Source organism: Rhinolophus ferrumequinum, chromosome X, assembly GCF_004115265.2.
Source record: "Rhinolophus ferrumequinum isolate MPI-CBG mRhiFer1 chromosome X, mRhiFer1_v1.p, whole genome shotgun sequence".
NCBI lineage: Eukaryota > Metazoa > Chordata > Mammalia > Chiroptera > Rhinolophidae > Rhinolophus > Rhinolophus ferrumequinum.
In genome coordinates, this window is record NC_046284.1 from 81,568,125 (window position 1) to 81,591,282 (window position 23,158).

Sequence of the window (23,158 nt, forward strand, 5' to 3'; positions counted from 1 at the left end):
GACCAGGGCAACCACTCTCTAGTGGAGTGGCTCACTGCTGCGGTACGCACAGTATGGGGACAGGCTGGCGAGCTGCCAGACACTGTGAGTCAATGGCAGTCATATACGGAACTTATGCAAATCATCCGTGAAATGGGTATGAGACATGCTATTTTTAACCTTAACATGCAGGGGCCGGATGACGAGCTTTTTACAGCCAGCAGGAGAGATCTGGTTTTGGATACTGCACCTGCGAGTGCTTTTGGATCCTTGGTTGCCATTCTTACACCCTATGTGGGGAGACAGATCCATTAAGTTACAACTGCCATGGCCACCCTAGGGGATGTTGAAAGCTGGAGGCGAAGGAAGTTAAGACAGGAGGTCCGCGCAGTTGAGACCCGGAAGTCCAAATCAAAAGTAAAGGGGCGAGGTCGCGGGCCTCAGAGAGAACACACGCACAGATGTGGCATGATCTCGTGGCAGCAGGGGTCGATTGGGAAAAAATAGACCGACACCCCAATGCACTCTTGTTGGAACTTTGGAAACAGTTGCGTCTGGAACAGCTATTCCGGAGAAGCCTGAAGGAGAAGTGTGGGAAAGCGCGACCCGTGTCCCTCCAGGACTTCATGCGGCTGCTTGAGGCCGACTCCTTTCAGCTTGATTAGGGGTGGGGCCAAGGTACCCGGTCAGAGGGGACGAGCAGGGACCGGAGGCCCCACGTGGAACTGTCCGTACATTGGTCCCCTTCTAATGTGCAGAGGGTTTTGGCCCTAGTTGACACCAGCGCAGACTGTAGTCTTGTTTATGGGAACCCAGAACTGTTCCCCGGACCAGCAATCTGTATTGATGGCTACGGGGGAAAGACTGTGACTGTGAAAGCCGTTTCCTTACCACTGGGTATAGGAAGGATTCCCCCTCGTACCTATAAGGTTTATGTCTCCCCCGTTCCGGAGTATATTTTAGGGGTGGACGTGCTACATGGCCTCAGCTTACAGACGTCGGTAGGAGAGTTCCGTCTCCGGATACGGGTGGTGAAAGCGGTGACACGCGGGCATGCTCACCACCCTCCTCAAGTGTTGCCGCAGCCCTGGCGCATCATTACAGTGCGACAGTATCGCCTGCCAGGAGGCAGGAGGGCAGGAGGAGACTGGTGGTACCCTAAGAAGTCCAGGAAGTCTGGCTGTGCCCAGAGAGAGTGGCAGTGCCCTGAGAGCCCTTACTGTGTCCAGGATACTGCATTCACCTCCAGGCTCCTTGCACAGGGACCCTCGCGGAAGACGCTTGTCGTGTAGATTGTGAGGTGAGACCCTGTAGAGGTGGAGTGTGGGGACAGAGTACCAGAGAGCAGTTTCCAGGCTCTTGGCCTTACATAAAAGGTGCTGGCTCAGAGAGTAGATGGCCGTCGGCTGTGGCTAATTGACCCTCAGCTGTTACCAGTTACCCAGTTAGCCACTGATATAACTGCTGCGGCTGTGATGGTTGGAGAGTTGAGTCGAGTCAATAGTGAGTCGGTCGGTTGGCAGGCAGAGAAGCAGACAGCAGCTTGCAGGTCGTGTGAATCCAGCCTCCAGTGAGACTGTAGTGGTATGACTCCCCTACCTATGGCTCCGTGGGTGTTCCTTTTTGGCCTCACCATGTCCTGTGTTATTATGTGGGGAGTGGGAGCTGAGACCCCGCAGGCCGCCCCGCACGACAAATGGCGGAGCAAGTAGGGTCCTCCCGCACGACATCACTCCAGCTAGAGACAACATATTATTTACATTTTGAGGGTAGAGCCTGTAGATTTGTCTTTTTCTATGTATACATATGTAATTTTTTAATCACAAACATTAGATACATTCTATTTTGTAGCCTGCCCTTTTCACCTAATACAGATATGCCAAAAAAATGTATACACATTTTAAGAAAGAAAAAAACTGTATTAGAATTGTAATACTATATAGCGTTAACCAAAGATGAATACAACTCGTGTATACATTTTGTTTTTGGCACCCCTAGTATTTAGAAGCCACATAAGGAAGCATTTTGACCATTGGGGTCTTTTTATGAGTGTAGTGGTTCAAGTTCTAGGAATTATTGCAGCCAACATATATTTATTCAGCCAACTTTCTCCTCTTGAGAGTTTCTGTGTTCATTTAGCTGTGATATTGAAATCATTTTGAGCCTTTTCTTGGAACTTCTCCTGTGTGATGTGTAAAGGTGTCAGATTCAGTTACTCTCAATCTCTGCCAGGGTTTGAATGAGGGATGTGGCAATCGCAATAGAAGAATAGAGAAGCCACGAGCAGTATATTGCTGGGACTGGTTTCAGCCCCTTAGAGTATTCGAGTATTCAACTAGCATTTACTCATGGTATTAGGATTTTTATAGGATTAATGCTATGCTATGCCCAGCAGCTCTTTGGTAACTTGCTAAGATTTTTAGAACATAGCATTATTTTATGTATCATTCTGTCTGGGACAGTCCCATTAAAATGGGCATGGTATATGCATTTATACAGAGGGTGCCAAAAAAAATGTATACACATTTTAAGAAAGGAAAAAACTGTATTAGAATTATGCTGAGCATCGTTTGTAATTGCATAAGTCAAACGTGACTTGTATTCATCTTTTGTTATTGGTATATATAGAGTATTACAATTTTAATACAGGTTTTTTTTCCTTTCTTAAAATGTATATACATTTTTGGCACCCTCTGTAGTTTGAATTTTCCGTGCACCAGCAGCAGGAACTGCAGCTGACCTTTGGAGTAGATGGACAAGCCTATGACTTTAGATTTCTCAGTTACTGGATTCCCACAACCAGTCTTGTCTGCAGTTTCTCCTCAGACATTGTCTGCTTCACAAATGACTTTGCAGCATCCAAGAGTCGGTCTTCAACTTGAGCCTGACCCTAGAAATAGGAATCAGGCATTAAGAAAATCACCAGATGCCAACCAGACTGCTAGTATCTTATCGGTTAATCATCCTCAAGCTTTGTCGAATCGTCTTCTGCTTAGTATGTGAGTAGTGCACAGAATGTTACTGATACAGCACAGCCCCCTTCTAATTCCATTATGGGCCACTCAGGGGCCCAACACCTTTCACAAAAGATACATGCTGTATCCCAGCCATACCCAGTGGTACATCCCCAGTCTATAACTGTAGGTTCTTCAGTGCCTCAAAGCCAGACTGTACATTGGAAAAAGCCTTGCTTCTAAGCCTGTATTCAGCAGCAGCCATTAATTTTACAACCTAAGATTATGGCATCTTTGGGAACAGAGTCCCAGAGAGCAGTTTCCAGGCTCTCGACCTCACATGGAAAGGTGCTGGCTCGGGTAGTAGATGGCCATCAGCTGTGACTAGATGGCCGTCAGCTGTAACCAGTTAGCCATTAGCTACTAATATAACTACCGTGGCTGGGCTAGCGGGTGTGGATTGCAGCTAGCAAGTGGGGTTGGTTGGCAGAGAAGTGGACGGCAGATTGCACATCGTGAGGAGCCTGCTTCCTGTATTTCCAACTCGCTGTATTGCCAGCGAGACTATAGGGGTATGAACCCCCCATCCATGGCTCTATTGGTGTTCCTTTTTGGCCTTACCATATCCTGCATTCTTGTGTGGGGAGCGGGACCAGAGACCCTGCATGATAGAATCACCATGGAAAAAATGTTCAATGGGACTATATTCTGTGAGAATCTGAAGCTCATGCAAGTTGGCAGTAGCTAAAGGGTGATACTGAAAGTGTGTGATTTAGCCCCTGGAACAGCCATCTTGCTCTGTTCAGCACACTTATCCAAGACTACCTGCAGCACTGCCAACTTCCCACTGAAGGCTGCTGAGCAGCTGCCCTTTGTGATACATCCGTGGGAACAAGCATCTTAACCGTCACAGCCAACTTGCCCAACCCAGATCCCAGCACAGCATGCTTATTCCCTGCCAGCCCAGGAGCACCTTCTTTATACTGTACAACCACTGGGATCATAGCCAGCTTATTCTGTGCAGACTTCTTATCCAGTCTCACCCATGGTTGCCTTATGCAGCCTTATTCCAAAGGCAGCCTGCTTATTCAGTACAACCTCTCATTGATTCACCTTTTCCAGACCAGCCAGCACATGTGACCCAAACAGCTTATTCTGTGCAACCATGCCCCTTATTCAGGACAAACTGCTTACACCATCCAGACAACTGAACAGGCAATCTTCATAATCCATCAAGTATACACAGTAAACACTCCTGATAGCAAGGAAGTATGTATTACAAACTCTGCAGACCAGAAGTTATACTCAGTACTACCTTATGTAGCAAAGACTTCTGAACTACAAGCCTATTTAACACAACCCCAAGGTAGTAATTCTTCAATGCTGGAACACAAGACATATCTAACATCAACCTTAGATACACAGACACATTCTACTAGCCTTAAAGTCCAGCATTCAGAAACACCAGCCCAATTAGGTGTCAGTTTTGGACATTAGCAGCTATTAGCCCAGTCCACTAGCATTACATCGCGGAGGGCTGTGGACGGACAGCGTCAACACCCTGCACAGATGTCCTTTATTCAGCATGCTTCCTCACAGGCCCAGATCCAGCCCCCAGACTTCTCTGCACAGCTTTCCCAATCACATCTAACAGTGAGCCAGGTTTCTCATTCAGCTTTCATTCAGCATCAGCAGATAACTCATTCATCTCTTTGACAAGCACGGAAAAGCCATCAGTTATCCACTCAAGAAGGTCAACGTAAATCAGTAGCAGTCTTTATAGCCAACATGCTGCTTTCCAGTGGCTGGTACCTCATTCACAGGTACCTAAATAAGTTCAGCCATTACCAGGTATTCCAAAGGCCATTACAACTATGGTCCACGTTACTCCTCCTTTCCAAGAATAGTAACAACCAGTAGCAATGAAACACCAATATGTAATACACCTTTAGAGCAGCCTGAAGAGCTTCAGCCATTAGACAGCAGTCAAACTTTTTCCCTGCAGAAAAACCAAGCACAGCACCAGCCAGCATGTATTCAGCAGCATTGTGCTGTCCAGCCACAGTGGCAGCCATGTTCTAGTTTAACACTTGTTTCTGGATCATTAGAAACACAATTACAACGGCAGATCATCTCTCAAAGCTGTGGGGTGGCCCTTCCAAATCAGCCATCTTCTTCTGTTCATCTATCAACACTCAGTATTGCAATGCAGGCTTCCACTGCCTTTCAGAATATTTCTGTGTTACAGACACAGCAGCATTTGCAAAGCCAAGAAATTCCAAAGCTAAATCCTCCTGGGGGAAAATTGTGGATGATTGTGATTTTTCTGTAATGTTCAAGTGTCAGGGAGATAGTAGAAATGGCACTTAGCTGGGAGTTACAGTCCATTTCTGGCTCTTTTCCTTACTGGATGGCCTTGATTCAAGTTTCTTTGGTGTTTACTTACCTGTAAAGTGAAGGGATTAGACAAGATGATAAAAGTATTTGAGCACCTACGTGGGATATGTCAGTGAATAAAAAACAAAAATACCTTCTGTCACTGAGTTTTGTTGCCTAATTGAGGGAAGATTGTTGATAACCATAGTAAAAAGTAAATGATATAATATGGTACAAGGAGACTGGGGAAATGTAGAGCAGGGTAAGGACGAAAAGTGGATTGCAATTTTCAATAAGGTGGCAATCAGGGTAGGCCTCATTGAGAAGATGGCATTTGAGCAAACACTTGAAGGTACACAGTGTGCATTCCAGGCAGAGGGAATATCCAGTGCAGAGGCACTTAGGGAGGATTGTGTGTGGCATGTTTGAAGAATAACAAGGAGGCCAGTGTAGTTGTTAGTCCTAAAGTGTTAGGAGCCTATCTTATTGTTCTGCATTTATAATAAAGCATATGCCTTCATGAAAGGATCACTACTGAGTGATTCCTAGGTGTCAAATGTTGTTCTCTAACAGCTTGACGTGTACTGTCTATCCTTACAACAACCCTATGAATAGTAATTATCATTACCTGCATTTTGTTGGTGTGGCAACTGAGGTTCAGAGCGGGTAACCTTCCTGGTGTCGTGCAGGAGGGTCAGGATTTGAACCCAGACTACTTGGCTGCAGAGGCTGTGTTCTTAATCATTACACCATCCAGCCTCTTTATAAGATAGTTATTCTCCTTGCCAGAATTGGAGAAAAAGGGCACGATGACTTCAGTGAGATTTATTTAACTCAGGGGATTGATTGGATTAATTAAAGAAAGGAGCTGAGAATCTAGTTCATTCTTTTTTTGCTCTTCTATTTTCTTTAGCTTCTCTAAAGTTATTGAGTTTCGCTAATAAAATGCTTTGAGGTTCTTAGATAAAAGGTGTGCTGTACTGTAAGTTTTCTAATGATGATGTATTACTGTTCCAAATAGCTATCATCTCAAGTATTGTGTGTTTTATAAAATCCCCTCTTGGGGTGGCCGGTTAGCTCAGTTGGTTAGAGCATGGTGCTGGTAGCACCAAGGTTGCTGGTTCGATCCCCCATGGGCCACTGTGAACTGTGCCCTCCTTAAAAAAAAAAAATCCCTCTTTATCAAGGGCATATATTATCATGAATTCCAATGTGTGCGTGCTGACTCCTAACAGGAATGATCAGGGGTTAAAAAAGATCGTTGTAGCTGAACTTTCTTCAGACAAAGCATCCTATTCCAGGATTTATTTCTTTAGAATAAAGTTCTTCACAAAGTGTTTTGGTTTGGAATGTTTATTTCTGTGGGCATGTGTTGTATACTTTCCTTACCTAATCAAAAAAAAACTCCCCAACATCTTATTAAGATAAATTTCAAAGGTACAAAAAAGTTGAAAAAATTGTAGTGTGTATACCCGTATACCTACCAACTAGATTCTACAGTTAACTTTTGCTGTATTTGCTCTATCCATTCCTGTATGCATTTATCAATCCATCTTATTTTTCAGGTACATTTCAAACTGAAAGTTGCTCACATCAGTATACTTCATCCATAAATACTTGAACATGCATATCATTGACTGGAACTCAGTACTATTTGTTTATCTTTTTTAGTTTACACTTATGTGTAGTAAAATGCACAGATCATAATTCAGTGAATTTTGACAAATGCTTACACCTGGGTTCAAATCCTCACCCTCCTGTACGACACCAGGAAAGTTACCTGCTCTGAACCTCAGTTCCCTCACATACAAAATGCAGGTAATGATAGCTACTATTCATAGGGTTGTTGTAAGGATAGACAGTACACGTCAAGCTGTTAGAGAACAACATTTGACACCTAGGAATCAATAGTGAGTGATCATTACTGTCCTCTCATAAAGGCAAATGCTTTATTATAAATGTAGAATAATAAGATAGGCTCCTAACACTTTAGGACTAACAATGATTATCAAAATACAGGACAGATGTTGGCAAACCTTTTCTGTAAAGGTTGTTCCCAAATAGATAAACTATCTTAGGCATTGTTGGGTTATCGAGTCTCTGTTGCAATGACTCAACTCTGCTATTGCATGCACGAAAACAGCCATGGACAATATGTGAAAGAAAGGACATGGTTGTGTTCCAACACAACTTTATTCACAAAAACAGGTGTGCTCCAGATTTGGCCCGCAGGCTGTAGCTCGCCCACCCGGTATAAAATACTACCACTACTGCAGAAAGTTCCTTCATACCCCTTCCCTGTCGGTCCCTACCACGTCCCCCCCGAGTCAACCAGTGTGGATTCTTTTCATCATAGATTAGTTTAGCCTGTTCTAGACCTTCATATAAATGGAATCATACAATATGTACTTTTGTGTATGGCTTCTCTCAGTCAACATGTTTTTGAGAATGATCCATGTTGTATGTATCAGTAGTTTGTTCTTTTTACTTTTCTTTATTGCAGAGTAGTATTCCATTGCATAAATGTGCTAAATTTGTTTATCCATTTTGGTATTAATGAACACCTGAGTGGTTTCTAGTTTTTGACTATTATGAACAAAGCTGCTATGAACATTCTTATATAAGTCTTTTTGTGAACATGTTTTCATTTCTCCTGGATAATACCTAGGTGTAGACTTCCTGGGTCATTAGATACGTATTTGTTTAACTTTCTAAGAGATTGCCAGTTTTCCAAATTGGCTGCACCATCTTGTACACTAACACCAGCAATATACTGTGTTTCCCCGAAAATAAGACCTAGCTGGGCAATCTGCTCTAATGCGTCTTTTGGAGCAGAAATTAATATAAGGACCGGTCTTATTATGTTAGATAAGACCTGGTCTTATAGTAAAATAAGAACAGGTCTTATATTAATTTTTGCTTCAAAAGACGCATGAGAGTAGATTGTCTGGCTAGGTCTTATTTTTGGGGAAACACGGTATAAGAGTTCCACACCCTCACCAACATTAATTACAATTATTCTGGTAGATGTGCAGTGGTGTCTCATTGTGGTTTTAATTTGCATTTCCCTGATGACTTGATGTTGAGTACCTTTTTGTATATTTATTAGCCTTTGTATATCTTTCTTTATGCAGTGTCTGTTCAAGGCATTTGCCCATTTTATTTTGCTTGTTGTTTTCCCTGTTATTATTGACTTATAGGAGGTTTTATATATTCTGGATGAAACTAGTCCTTTGTCAAATACATGCTTTACAAATATATTTTCAAATCTGTGGGTTGCCCATTCATTTTTGTAATGGTTTCATTTGATGAGACAAAGTATTTAATCTTGATGAAGTCTAATTCATCAAAGTTTTCTGTTTTGTTTGGCTTCAGAAACCATTGCCTCTACTCACATTACAAAGGTACTCTCCTGTTTTATGGTTTTAGGTTTCTGTTCAGGTCTATATTCCATCCTGAATTAATTTTTATAAATAGTGTAACATAAGGGATCAAAATACTTTTTTTTTTTTTTTTACCCATGTGACTATCCCATTGTTTATGCTCCATTTGTTGAAAAGATTTCCTTTTCCCATCAGATTGTTTTGGCAACTTTGACGAAAGTAAAATAACCGTGTAAATGTGAATCTGTTTCTCATCTGTATATTCTTTTGCATTGATCTTTTTGTCAATCCATAAGCCTTACCGTAGCTTTATAGTATGTCTTGAGTTTAGGAGTTCAAATCTTTCTACTTCTTTTTGCTTTTTCAAGATTTCTTTGGATATTCTAGGTCCTTTGCATTTCCATATAAATCTTAGAATCAGATGGACAATTTCCATAAATCAAATCAATGGTGGAATTTTAATAGGGATTGTATCGAATCTGTAGGTTAACTGGGAGAGAAATGATATAATAATATTAAATCATCTAACCGAGGAACATGGCATATCTCTCTATTAATTTATATCTTTAATTTCTCAGCAAAATTTTGTAGTATGGAGGTTTCAGCACATCTTTTTTGAGTGTGTATGGGGACACATTTTTGGGTAAACCTATTCCTGGATATTTTATGTTTTGACAACACTGTAAATAGAAATTTTAAATTATATTTGCCATTGTTTGCCGTTTGTATATAAAAGAAAATTGTTTTGTATATTACTCTTATATTCTTTTACTTTATTAAGTCAATTTATTTTCATTAGTTTTTTTATTCCTTGGTATTTTCAATGTAAATAATTATGTAATCTGCAAATAGATTCAGTTTTACTTATTCCTTTCCAATGTTTATGCTTTTTATTTTTATTTTTGCCTTATTGCACTGGCAACAACCTCCAATACAATGGTAAACAGTAAAGAAGATACTGGATGTTTTATCTTGTTTCTGATATTAGAGGAAGTGCTCAGTATTTCACCATTCAGTATGCTGTTAGCTGTAAAATTTTCTAGATGCCCTTTAACAGGTGAGGAATTTCCCGTTATTCCTAATTTGCTAAGAATATTTTATTTTGAGTGGATATTGAATTTTTTCTGATGCTTTTTCTGAATCTCTTGAAATGGTGATATGCTGACATATGAATAATATGGCTTTACATATACCATTTTACTATTTTTTTCTTTGCCCCTCTTTTTCATTCCTCATGGCCAGCCTTCTTTTGGGTAAAAACAAACTTTTATTTAGAATCCAATTTCCATTTTTCTATTATCTTTTTTAGCAATACAATCTTTTTGTTTTAACAATTTCTATCCAAATTTATCTAGACAATTTTTTTTCAGATATAATTCATACAACATAAAATTCACCTTTTAAAAGTATACAAGTCGGTGGTTTTTTTTTGTATATTCACAAGTTGTGCAACCATCACCACTAGCTAATTCCAGAACATTTATATCGCCCTAAAAAGAACCATATCTATTAGCAGTCATTCTTCCTTCTTGACTCCAGCCCCTGGCCTTCACTTATCTACTTTCTATTTATTCACCTCTTCTAGACATTTCACATAAATGGAGTCATATAATATACGGCCTTTAGTGTCTGGTTTCTTTGACTTATGATAGTGTTTTCAAAGTTCATCCATGTGGTAGCATGTTCAGTACTTTATTCCTTCTTATTGCCAAATAACATTCTATTGTATAGGTTATATTACATTTTGTATATACATTCATCAGTTGATAGACATTTGGATTGTTTCCACTTTTTTGTTATTATGAATAATGCTGCTGTGATCATTTGTGTACAAGTTTTTATGTGAACATTCATTTCTGTGGTTATATACCCAGGAATGAAATCCTGGGCCGTATAGTAACTCTACGTTTAAGGTTTTGAGGAACTGCCCTATTTTCCAAAGCAGCTGCACCATTTTATATTCCCACCAGCAAAGTATAAGGATTTCAATTTCTCCATATCCTTATTAACACATGATATTTGTCTTTCTGATTATAGCATCCTAGTGGGTGTGAAGTGGTATCTCATTGTGGTTTTGATTTGCATTTCCCTGAAGGCTACTGATGTTGAGCATCTTTCATATGCTTGTAGGCCCTTTGTGTATCTTCTCTTTTTTTTTAACATTTATTTATTAGTTTCAGATGCACAACACAATGTAATGTAATAGTTAGACATTTATCATTTACATCCCTCACACAGTGACAACCCCTCTCCCCCCATCCACTACCCCTCTGACATCACACACAGCCATTACATTTCCACTGTCTCTATTCCTAATGCTGTACTCCGCTTCTTGTAAGTATATACATATATAGAAAATTGTAATTGACATTCATTACTGAAATTCATCAGCTTCAGGTGCACAGTGCAGTGGTCAGGCATCTACATCATCCCTGAGGTGGTCTCCCTAATGAGACAAGTGTCCATCGAATACCCTACAAAAGCTTTACAACATTATTGATTACGTTCCTCAAATTGACTTTCGTATCCCCGTGGCAATCTTGTGGTTACTGACTGTGCTTTCTAATCCCCTCACCTTCCCCCTTATCCACACCTCCTCCTCCCATCTAGCAACCCTCAGTTTTTCCTCTACGTCTCTGACACTGTTTCTGATTAGTTCATTCATTTATTTTTTTTCTTTAGATTCCACACATAAGTGAGGTCATATGATATTTGTCTTTGTCTGACTTATTTCACTTAACATAATGTCCTCTAGTTCCATCCATGTTGTTGCAAATGGTAAGATTTCTTCTTTATGGCCACGTAATACTCCATTGTATAAATGTACCACAGTTTCTTAATCCAGTCATCTACCGATGGGCATTTTGGTTGGTTCCATGTCTTGGCTATTGTGTATAGTGCTGCAATAAACATAGGGGTGCTTAAAGATTTTTGAATTGGAGTTTTGGATTTCTCCGGATAGATACCTAGGAGTGGACTTGCTGGGTCATAAGGTAGTTCCATTTTCAGATTTTTGAGATACCTCCATACTGTTTTGCATAGTGGCTGCACCAATCTGCAATCCCACCAACAGTGCACAAGGGTTCCCTTTTCTCCACATCCTCGCCAGCACTTGTTGTTTGTTGATTTATTGATGATAGCCATTTTGACTGGGGTGAGGTGGTATCTCATTGTGGTTTTTATTTGCATTTCTCCAATGTTTAGTGAGGTTGAGCATTTTTTTCATATGTCTGTTTGCCATCTGTATGTCCTTTTTAGAAAAATGTATCTTCATGTCCTCTGCCCATTTTTTAATTGGGTCGTTTGTTTTTTTGGAGTTGAGTTGAGTTTTTTAATAAATTTGGGATATTAACCCCTTATCAGATATATCATTGGCAAATGTGTATCTTCTTAAGAGAAATATCTATTCAGATCATTTTCCCATTCTTTCATTGTTTCTTTTTTATCTCTTTATTGGTGAGTTGTAGTTGTAAGAGTTCTGTATACATTTTGGATACTAGACCCTTATCAGATACGTGGTTTGCAAATATTTTCTTCCATTTTCTAAGTTATCGTTTCACTTTGTTGATAGTATCCTTTGCAGAATAAATTTTTTTAATTTGATAAAGTGCAATTTATGTTTTATGTGGTTAGTTTGTGCTTTTGATGTTACATCTAAGAAACCTTTGCCTAATCCAAGGTGAAGTAAAGTTTCCCCTATGTTTTCTTCTAAGAGTTTCAAGTTTTAGCTCTTAAATTTAGGTCTTTGGTTCAATTTCATTCTTTTCTTGTGAATATCCAGTTTTCCTAGCCCCATTTATTGAAAATACTGTTCTTTCCCTATTGAACAAACTTGGCACCTCTGTTCAAAATCCATTGACCGTAAAAGTATGAGTCCTTTGACTTTGTTTTTTGTTTTCTTTGTTTTCCCTCCTAATTGCTCTTGCTGAAACTTGCAGTGTCATGTTGAATAGAATTGGAGAGAGGGGTAATCGTTGTGTTTTTCCTGTTGTAGTGGGAAAGCTTTCAGTCTTTCATTATTAAGTGTGATGTTAGCTGTGGATCATTCTACTTTTAACCAACTTTATTCAGGTATAATTTATGTACAATAATCTGCATATATATTATGGCGTACAAGTCAGTGAGTTGACAGATACCGTGTTTCCCCGAAAATAAGACCTAGCCGGGCAATCAGTTCTAATGCGTTTTTTGGAGCAAAAATTAATATAAGACCCGGTCTTATTTTACTATAAGTAAAATAAGTAAAATAAGACCGGGTCTTATATAATATAATATAATATAATATAATATAATACCCAGTCTTATATTAATTTTTGCTCCAAAAGATGCATTAGAGCTGATTGGCCAGCTAGGTCTTATTTTCTAAACAGGGTATATGCCATAATAAAGCTACTGAACATTTCACAAACCCAGGAAAGTTTCTTGTGTCCCTTTTCAGTATATATTGTTTTATGGTTGTTCCAAGGATTTTAATTTACATTCTTAATTCTTCAGTTTTTACGTAGATTTAATATTGTATTTAATAGTGTATTATATAAAATATAAGAACCATGCAACCATTTATTTTCTCCAGGTTTTAAGCTATAGTTGTTTTGTGTGTGTGTGTGTTTCATGTTCATATATCATAAGCCATGCAATGCAATGTTATAATTTTTGTCTTATATAAACATGCATTTTTCACGAAATTAAGAGAAAATATTTTTAAGTTTTTATAAGGTCCAATTTTTCAATTTTTTTGTACTGATTGTGCCTCTGATATGAGGTCTAACTCTTTGCCTAGCCTTAGATCCCAGAGATTCTTTTTCTAGTTTTTTAAAGTTTTATAATTTTAGGGTTTTTCATTTATGATCTATGAGCCCTATGTTATTTTTTTAAAAGAATGATTTACTGAGATTTATTGATTTATTAAGCTGATAGAATTGAATTGTATACAATATTGTTAAATACAGTTCATTTCTTTTTTTTCCCTTCTCTTTTAATTAAAGTTTATTGGGTGACAATTGTTAGTAAAATTACATAGATTACAGGTGTACAATTCTGTATTACATCATTTATAAATCCCATTGTGTGCTCACCACCCAGAGTCAGTTCTCCTTCCATCACCATATATTTGATCCCCCTTACCCTCATCTCCCACCCCCCCCAACCCTCTCACCCTCTGGTAACCACTAAAGTATACAGTTCATTTCTGATTTCTCTTGGTGTTCTTCTTCTTCAAGTTGTAGTCTTCTGTTGTTGATTATGGTAGTAATGCCAAAAATTCTCTCAACTTGAGCTTCAGAACGCAGATTATGTAGGAACTTGTCAGTCATCCTCAACTTTGTAAGGTTTTTTGATAGCCTTTGCTTGGAGTCTGTCAAGTTCTTTGTTAATTCTTTCCTGCCTCTGCCTTAGGAGTTTTATTTCTTCATTAATTCTGTGCTTTGCTATCCTAAAATCCTTTTGGTTCCTGCAAATTGTGTTTTTGCTTCCTTTTTAATATCATGGTAAGTTTGAGCAGGTGGTGGTTCTCGCATTTTTTCAGTGAGTTTAATCTTGGTTTTTCTAGGGGCTTTGAAAATACCAGCTATATCATGCATCTTAAAATAATATAAAATCAGTGGACGCTGACCTCCAGTATTAAAGAGCACATGGTTAAACTTTGGACCACTGCTACTATAATGGGACTTTGTTGTTCGTCTTTATGATATTGATTCTTCCTTGGATGTGGACATTGTATATGCTCTTGGGTTCTTTAAAATTTTCATCATATTGACGTCTATAGAATTTGATAAGTGTTCTTGACTTCTTGCAGTCCTATCCTTTGTAGATTTTAAAGGTGCTTTCTTGGTACCATGTATGTTGTGGTGGAGTGTTCTTTCAGTTTCAAGTTCATCCAAAAGCTTTTTTGGGGTTTTAAACCTGACAACCAAGGAAAATATTATTCCCAAGATCTTCTTTAAATTCATTATTAAAGAGATTACTGGATTTTGGAAATGCTTCCTGGAATGTTGCACAGATAGCTTGTGTCAAACAATCAGGATACACCTTAAATTTATGGAGAAACCACAACCAAAAGCAGTCATTCAAAAGAGCAATAGAGGCTTGTGAGAGAAAATAAGTTGTGTAGATTTTAATAACTTTTTTTTTTTAATTTATTGGGGTGACAATTGTTAGTAAAATTACATAGATTTCAGGTGTGCAATTCTGTATCACATCATCCATAAATCACACTGTGTTCACCACCCAGAGTCAGCTCCCTTTCCATCACCATACATTTGATCCCCCTCACCCTCATCCCCCACCCCCCAACCCCCTTACCCTCTGGTAACCACCAAATTATGTTCCCCAGATTAATTTTCAAACCCGTGGCCATCCTGTGGTCACCGACTGCCCTCCAATCCCCTCACTCTCCCCCCCACCCTTAATAACTTTTTAATCAAAGTTGTGGGCTTTTAAAATAAAAAGATAAATTAATTCAGCATCCAAATACCTGGGTAGTTCAGTAAGCTCATCTGTTTTGAATCCTGAGAAGTTGTAACCCTCTATATGCTTCTTTGTTTCCATTTCATTCGAAAGCATTATCATCTTTTTCTTATGGTAGTTCCTTAGAAATGCCTTGTACCTTTCCAGTTTTTCCTTGAGAACCTATCCCAGATATTTTAGAGATGTGGTTTTCCAAAAGAGATTCCCCTAATCTTAACTCCATGATCATGATTGCATTATACATTCGAGGGACATTTTTACCCATAGATGTGTATAAATTAAAGTAAATGAACTATATTCTTTTATTTTCTTCAGAGTGTCTACCCATTTATTGTTATCTCCAAAATGAGTTTTCCTTGGCCAATAATCCTAATTTTGAAACTTTAAGACTTCTTCATTGTTCTTTGAGGTTCTCGCATTTTCTGGCATTGAGGTCTGTGCATCCATTGAAGGAGTAGTTGGCCTGCAATGGTGCAGTAACTTTGCAGAGAAGAGAAATCAGCTGGGCCTTAGGCGTCACTGCGAGCTGGGGGAACAAACTGGAGTTGCAACTACACTCGGAGAGTATATTTCCAGAACTGTGTCCCACTTCCGTGGTCCTTGCCAGTGTCAGGAGGGAACCCAGTGCGGGGCTGGAAGGGTGTGAGGGCCAGCCTGGCAGAACCTGGCCCTGCTCCTGGAGCCTGTCTCTCAGCAGAAGGGTGGCATCCCCTTATGCCTGGAGAGGCCAAGGTGGGACCTATTTTGTTGATTTCTGTATACGGCGTAAGGGTTTTAGTTTTTTCTTTTGCCTGTAGGTGTTCAGTGGCTCTAGTACCATACCATTTGTTGAAAAGTCTACTCTTCTATTGAGTTCCTTTTTACATCTTTGTCAGAAATCAGTTGGGCATATTCGTGTGGGTCTTTTTCTGAACTATTTTTTAAAATTCAGTTATCTGTCTAATCCGTCTGTTACTTACATACAGTCTTGATGACTGTAGCTGTATAGAGAGTCTTAACATTGGGTAAAGTGATTCCTCCCACTGTCTTCTTTTTTAAAAGATGATGTAATACAGAATTGTACACTTGAAACTTACGTAACTTGACTAATCATTGTCACCCCAATAAACTTTAATTTAAAAAAAAGATTATTTTAGGACTTCTACCTTTCCATATAAATTTTAGAATAAACTTGTCTACAGCAAATCTTACTGTGATTTTTATAGATACTGCATTAATTCTATGTATAAATGTGGGGAGAATAGACATCTTTACTATGTTGAGTCTTCCAGCACATGAACATGATGTGTCTCTCCATTTATTTAGGTCTTCAATGATTGCTTTTATTAGCTAAGTTTATCCCTAAGTATTTTTCTTTGGAGGGATTTTAAGATGGTATTTTTTTTATTTGAGTTTCCATATGTTCATCGAAATGCTATTGATTTGTGTGTGTATCTATGTATCTTGTATCCCATGACCCTGCTGAACTTATTATTAGTACTAGGAGGGTTTTTGGTGTGTGTGTGTGTTTTTTTTTTGTTTTGTTTTTGTTTTTTTGTGTGTGTGTGTATAGAATCCTTGGGACGTTTTTTATGTAGACCGTCATGTAATCTTTAAAATGGAAGCAGTTTAATCTCTTTCCAATCTGTAAGCCATTTAGTTCTTATTTTCCTTTTATTGTGCTGGCTAGAATTTTGAGTACTGTGTAGAATAAGAGTGGTGAGAATGAATATCCTTACCTTGTTCCCAGACTTAGGGGAAAAGCATTAAGTCTTTCACCATTAGGTATGATATAAGCTATAGATTTTTTTATACATGTTCTTTATCAAGTTGAGGTAGTGCCCAGCTATTCCTGACTCCCTGAGAAAATGCCTTTTCTGTGTTAGTTAATATGATTATATTATTTTTATTTCACCTATTGATATAGTGGATCACATTGATTGATTGAGCCTTACATCCTTGTAATAAACCCATTTGGTCATAATATATAATTCTTTGTAAACATTGTTGGATTCAATTTACTAAATTTTGTTGAGGATTTTTTGAATCTTAAGTTCATGAGAGATATTAGTCTGTAGTTTAGTTCTTCTGTATCTTGGCTAATTTTCTGTCGAGAGTTCTACCAATTGCTGAGAGTAGGGTGTTGCAGTTCTTAATTATTATTGTGGGTTTATATATTTATCCTTTTAGGTAAGTGATGTCTTTCCCCCATTTGTTCTAAAGGTTTCTTGTTTGGTACATGCACATTTAGGATGTTGTATCTTGGTGGATTGATCTTTTTATCATGTCCCTCATCTTCCCTAGTAATTTTTTCTTTGAAGTCTACATTATCTGATATTACGTATCTACCCCTGCTTTCTTTTGATTAATGTTAGCATGTCTTTCTCTATCCTTCTACTTTCAACCTATTTATCTTTGTTGTTTTTGAAGTGAGTTTCTTGTAGAATGTAAATGTATATAGTTATTTTTTTACCCACTCTGCCAATTTCTTCCTTTTAATTGGTGTATTTAGACCATTTACATTTAAAGTAATAATTTATATCTTAGGACTTAAGTCTGCCATTGTAGTATTTGCTTTTTATTTCTTCCCTATATTTCTCTTTTCTTGCCTTCGTATGAGGTACTTGTAATTTTTCTTCGGATTCCTTCTTGTTTTATTTATACTATTTTGAGTATATTGTGCTGTATAGTTAGTGGTTTCTGTAGGTATAACTTATCACATTCTACTGGTATGGACATTTTACCATTTGAAGTTAAGTATTGAAACTTTACTTCCATTTAGATCCCTTTACCCTTTCCACTTATTAAATACTTCTCAAATATTTCCTCTACATATGGTATTCACCACTATACATGTTATAAAATTTGCTTTAACCGTTAAATGTGATTTAAGAAACTTATAAGGGGAACAGTCTACTATATTTTACCCTTATTTTTGCCCAATGCATTGTTTTTCTTTTTTTTCTGAAATTACACGCCTCCGTGTATTATTTCTTTTCTCTGTAGAAAGCTTCCTTTAGTCATTATTTAAGGATAAATCTGATAGTAACAAATTCTTCTAGTTTTCTTATGTCTGAGTATATATTTTTCCCCCTTCATTTCCAAATATGTATTTTGCTGGATGTAGTATTCATGGTTAGCAGTTCTTTCAGCATTAGAAAAATGTTTTGCCACTTCCTTCTGGTCTCCATGTTTTCAGATAAGAAATTTGCTGTCATTCAAATTGGTGTTCCCCTGTCAGTAATGTGGAGTTGCTTCTTAGTTGCTGTTAAAATTTTGTTTTCAGAAGTTTAATTATGATGTATCTTGACGTGGATTTCTTTGGGTTTATTCTGTTTGAAGTTCGCTTAGCTTTATGAATCTGTTTCATGTTTTTAGCTGAATTGGGGGAGTTTTCAGCCATTATTTCTTTGAATGTTTTTTTCTGCTTCACATTCCTTCTTGTCTTCTTCCAAGGCTCCACTTGTATGAATTTTTAGTCTTTTCCTATTGTTCCCCAGGTTCAGAGGCCCTGTTCATTTTCTTTCAGTCTCTTCTCTTTCTGTTCAAACTGAGTAAAAAATATTAATCTGGCCTCAAGTTCACTGATTGTATTATCTGTTATTTCTAGTCTACTATTTAGCCCACCAGTTAGTTTTTAAATTTAGTTTATTGTATTTTTCAGTTCAATAATTTCTATGATTTTTTATAAGTTCTATTTTTCCTGCAGTTTTCTATTTTTTCATTTGTTTTCAGAGAAATTATAATTACTCACTGAGGCTCTTTTTCTGATCGTTGCTTGTCAGATAATGCCAACATCTGATGCATCTTGTTATTGGTGTGAGCTGATTTTCTTTCCTCCTTTGACTTGTGATTTTTCTTGTTCTTGGTATGACAAGTGACTTTTTTATTGTATATTGGACATTTTAGATATAATGATTGGAGACTTTTGATCATATTTAAATCTTCTCTTTTAGCAGACACTTGCCTTGTTGAGTCTGTAGATTCTAGCCTACTTTTGTGAGTATTAGTTCCAATGATAATTTCGTTTTCTAATAATTTAGTTTTAGCTCTTGTAATGCTATTCTGGTTTGCTTTGTCTTCTGGCTTTGGCTGAACTCTTGCTGAGTCCCTATTGGTACCACAGGAGGAGTGGAAGGTGCTCCTCTGCGCTGTCAAGTGTTAGATTTGGGGAGTAGGGCATGCTGGACCCACAGGATGGAGAACATTTCCCCTTCCCCTGGCCAGTTTTCTGGCCACCTCATGCTGGTTTCCTTCGTACTCCATTTCTGCTGGGGACACTGAGATACGGAATTACTTACCTGGCCAGTGTCTACTGCTGGGTAGAAGGTCAGTAGTTGTGGGATCTGCATGGCTCTGTGCCACTGGGTAGAGGGCTGGGACATAATGCCCTCGGTTGCCTTCCCCTTTGGGTGAAAGGGTCAGGAGACACCTGGCCTGAATCTTTCTCTGCTGCATTGTGGAACATGAAGAGCTTCCTGAGGCTCTCTACTACCAGACTCCTTCCTGTTTTCCTTTGGTCTTGTAAGAATATGATTTTTCTTCTATAGGGCTTTCCCTCAAGTGAAAAGCCATAAATATGGGAAACTCATCCTCTGTCCTTCCTTTCACCCAACTGACACCTTCCTCCCAGTTTCTACCTGCTTTTGATTGTTCTCTTATGCCTTCAGGCAGTTATTTTCTAACATTTGTCTAGCACTTTTTGTTGGTATCTACAGTGGGATTAGTCTGATGGAACCATTACCAGATGTAGAACCTCTCTTTCCTAATTTTTGTCATAGCAAAATATCAACCCTGACTTAATTGAGGTAACTGCTGTATGCCCATCAGTAAGCCCTGAAGAGCTGATGACAGGGATGAAGTGAATTTCATTTATTCATTCACTCATTCATTCATTAAATTTATTGGGAGTGACATTGGTTAGTAAAATTATATAGGTTTCAAGTGTACATTTCTTTAATGCATCATCTCAAAGGAGCCAAAAATATAAAATGGAGAAAAGAAGCCTCTTCAATAAATGGTGCTGGGAAAATTGGAAAGCCACGTGGAAAAGAATGAAACTAGACTTCTTTCTGTCACTATGTGCCAAAATTAACTCAAAATGGATCAAAGACCTCAACATAAGACCTGAAACAGTAAGTCGCATAGAAGAAAACATGGGTACTAAACTTATGGACCTTAGTCTTAGAGAGGATTTTATGAATTTGACATCAAAGGGAAGTAAAAGCAAAAATAAATGAATGGGACTATATCAAAAAAGCTTCTGCTCAGCGAAAGAAACCATCAACAAAAAGAGGCAACCAACCAAATGGGAGAAGATATTTGCAAACAATGCCTCTGATAAGGGGCTAATATTCAAAATATATAAAGAACTCCTATAACTAAACAACAAAAGAAACAAACAATCCAGTTGAAAAATGAAGTGAGTTTCTGATGTTTGGGTATTTTTATGCCAAGGCAAAGTTGAGAGGGATCTTCAGCCTGATCAAATAGAAAGCTGTGCTTATATTCTGTGTCTGTGTCCCAGGTAAAATTGAAAATTCTGTGCAGCAGAGATCTGTATCTAATTTAGCTCTGTATTCCTAGCACCTACCATAGTGTTTGATATAAGTAGTTGCTTGTTACATGTTTGTTGAATAATTTAATAAGAATTGCTCTAAGTATTTCTGTCAGCCTACTCTCGGTGGGGGAAGGGTTCTTTGTTGATGTTTATCATTCTTGTTGCCTAATCAGGACTTCCAAATTGATAATGAACTTATATTGGTGGGTAACCTAAGGTCTGTTCTTATTTCTCCATGTAGTAATAGACTAAGGCATATAGGAGACAGGAAGTGAAGCGTGAATTCAGATGTGTCAATTGTGGTTTTGATTGTTTTATCTAATAATATGGCAAACCACTTATTCTGATTTTTATCTACTGCTGAGGTCAGCATTTTTTACCTCCTGTTGTGTGATCTGTTAGTACTAGAGCATTAGTACTTTTGGTGGTTAAGATTGGTTCCTTTTCAGTTGGCATTGTGGTCTAATCAAACATCTGTTTTGTTGGTTTCATTTTCAGCCTCTGGCTAGAAATATTAGAGCTCAGCATTCTTCTCTGCAGTTGCCTACCTACTCAGTACAGTGTTTGAGTATCACTTTGGTTCTCTACCACAATATTTGAGTTATTTTTTCTTTTTAAAAATATTTATCTAATTACTTTAATTACATAGGTGATACACCAATATATACTCCTGGTTAAAATTTAAAACAATGCAAAACCCCTCCCTGTGTCCTTGTCCTTTCTGTGATGAGCTTGATATGTGTCCTTCCAGATCTCTTCCAAGGTAGTTACATACATAGATATGTATCCTTAGACCTTCTGGTATTGTTTTTTGGTTTGTTTTTTGTCTTTAAGCACATAAAAGAGATCCTATCATATGTGTCACTTTGTAATTTTTAACTCAATTATGTGTTCTGGAAATATGTCTCTATGTAATAACAGATTTTATTTAATTGCCCCGTGGTATTCATTAATAAGACCATACTGCAGTTTGTTTAGCTATTCCTCCTGTTGACGGACCTTTTGGCTGTTTCCAGTTGTTCACTGTTTTAACTAAGATTGCAGTGAACAAAGTAGATCATGCTAGAGGAGATACTAGGGCAAAATCAGGACCATAAGTTCTACTTATTTATTTATGTATTTGTTTTCTTTCATAACTGTGATTTTATTAATTGTTTTGAGGACAAGTACACACACATTTCAATTTCTACACAATTCTTAAGGTATGTCTCCAAAACCTAAAAAGTCATGTAGTTGTGATTGTTTTCTAAAGTAATTCCAGTGACTTTCCAGCTTACAATTTGGAGGTTAATTTTCCTTAATAGACTATCAAGTACCAATATCTTTAAATGTTGCTACACTGTTACATCCAAGTCCTACTAATTCACAGTTTAATATCATATGCACTACATACTCAAATTTTCAATCTTTCACAGCACATTAACAAAATGACTAAGAAAACTGGACTACCACGACCAAAGATGGTACAGAGTGCACAAAATCCGTTTAAGGAGAGCCAAGATCAAGGAGTGGTTTTGTTTAGGAAACAATTCTACCAAAAACGGGGGAATAGAATTCAAAATGTTGAAGACATATTAAATGCACGACTGACTCCAAATGGCCACTTGGTATGCTGTGTATTATAGGATATAAAAACTATCCTCATCTATGGAAAGTTAAGCTGACACCCAAGACAATCAAAGCCTCCCATATTCAATATCCCACTATTTTCTGGTTGTACCAAAAAATAAACAACCAGCAAATGATTTTACTTCTTAAAAAGAAAAAGCATTTAAACAAAAAATGGGATGAGGTGGAATTCACTTCTTAAAAATGTTTCTAGAGCTACTAAAAGATTTGCATTTACAAAATAGTTGATAAATATTCCTCTGGATTGTATAAGAAGGGAGACAGGGACCACTGACAAGACATGGTGTGATATTAATCAGTCTTGGCTTCTTTCTCTCCTGCTTCATCGGAGGCTGGACTCTCTGCGTTTTTAGTTTCTCCATTTTCTGCAGGTAAATCTTCTTTAGTATCTTGGTTAGCCACTTGGGCCTGTTTTCCCTTTGCTCCCTTTTCCCTTTTGTGTGTACTTTTTTTTGTCTGCAGCTTTATCCTTTCCTGCCACCTTTTTTGGCTTCGTTTCCAATTTTGCAGGAGCAGGTTTAGCTGACAACCTCGCTGACCTCCTCTTGGGCTCCTCCTTCGCTGCCCCCTCAGAGGAGTTGACCTTCCTTTTGGGCCTCATGGCGGGCTAGCGCGTGTTGGGTGCCTGTAGGCTATGGCGTGCTGCCGAGGCTTCCGAAACTGGGCTGCCTGGCAGCTGCCACTCCTCTCGCTGCCCGCCGGAGCTGCTGGGACTCATGGGGGGGGGGCACTGGGAGAGCTAGGGATTCATGTGGGGGGCGCTGGGAGAGCTATTTTAATACATATTACCAAATTGCTTTCCCAAGGGACTGGAGCAATTTCAGTTCTCATCA

The 23,158-nt window shown here is 38.2% G+C and overlaps 1 protein-coding gene and 2 pseudogenes across 1 annotated transcript in view; 1 reads left to right on the plus strand and 2 right to left on the minus strand.

Moving 5' to 3' along the window:
• WNK3 (WNK lysine deficient protein kinase 3) overlaps positions 1–23,158 on the plus strand; it is a 148,590-nt gene that overhangs the window by 68,035 nt on the left and 57,397 nt on the right. The window lies entirely within an intron of this gene.
• LOC117024675 (protein FAM227B-like) lies at positions 2,762–15,586 on the minus strand (annotated as a pseudogene).
• Positions 22,617–22,926, minus strand: LOC117024676 (non-histone chromosomal protein HMG-14-like; annotated as a pseudogene).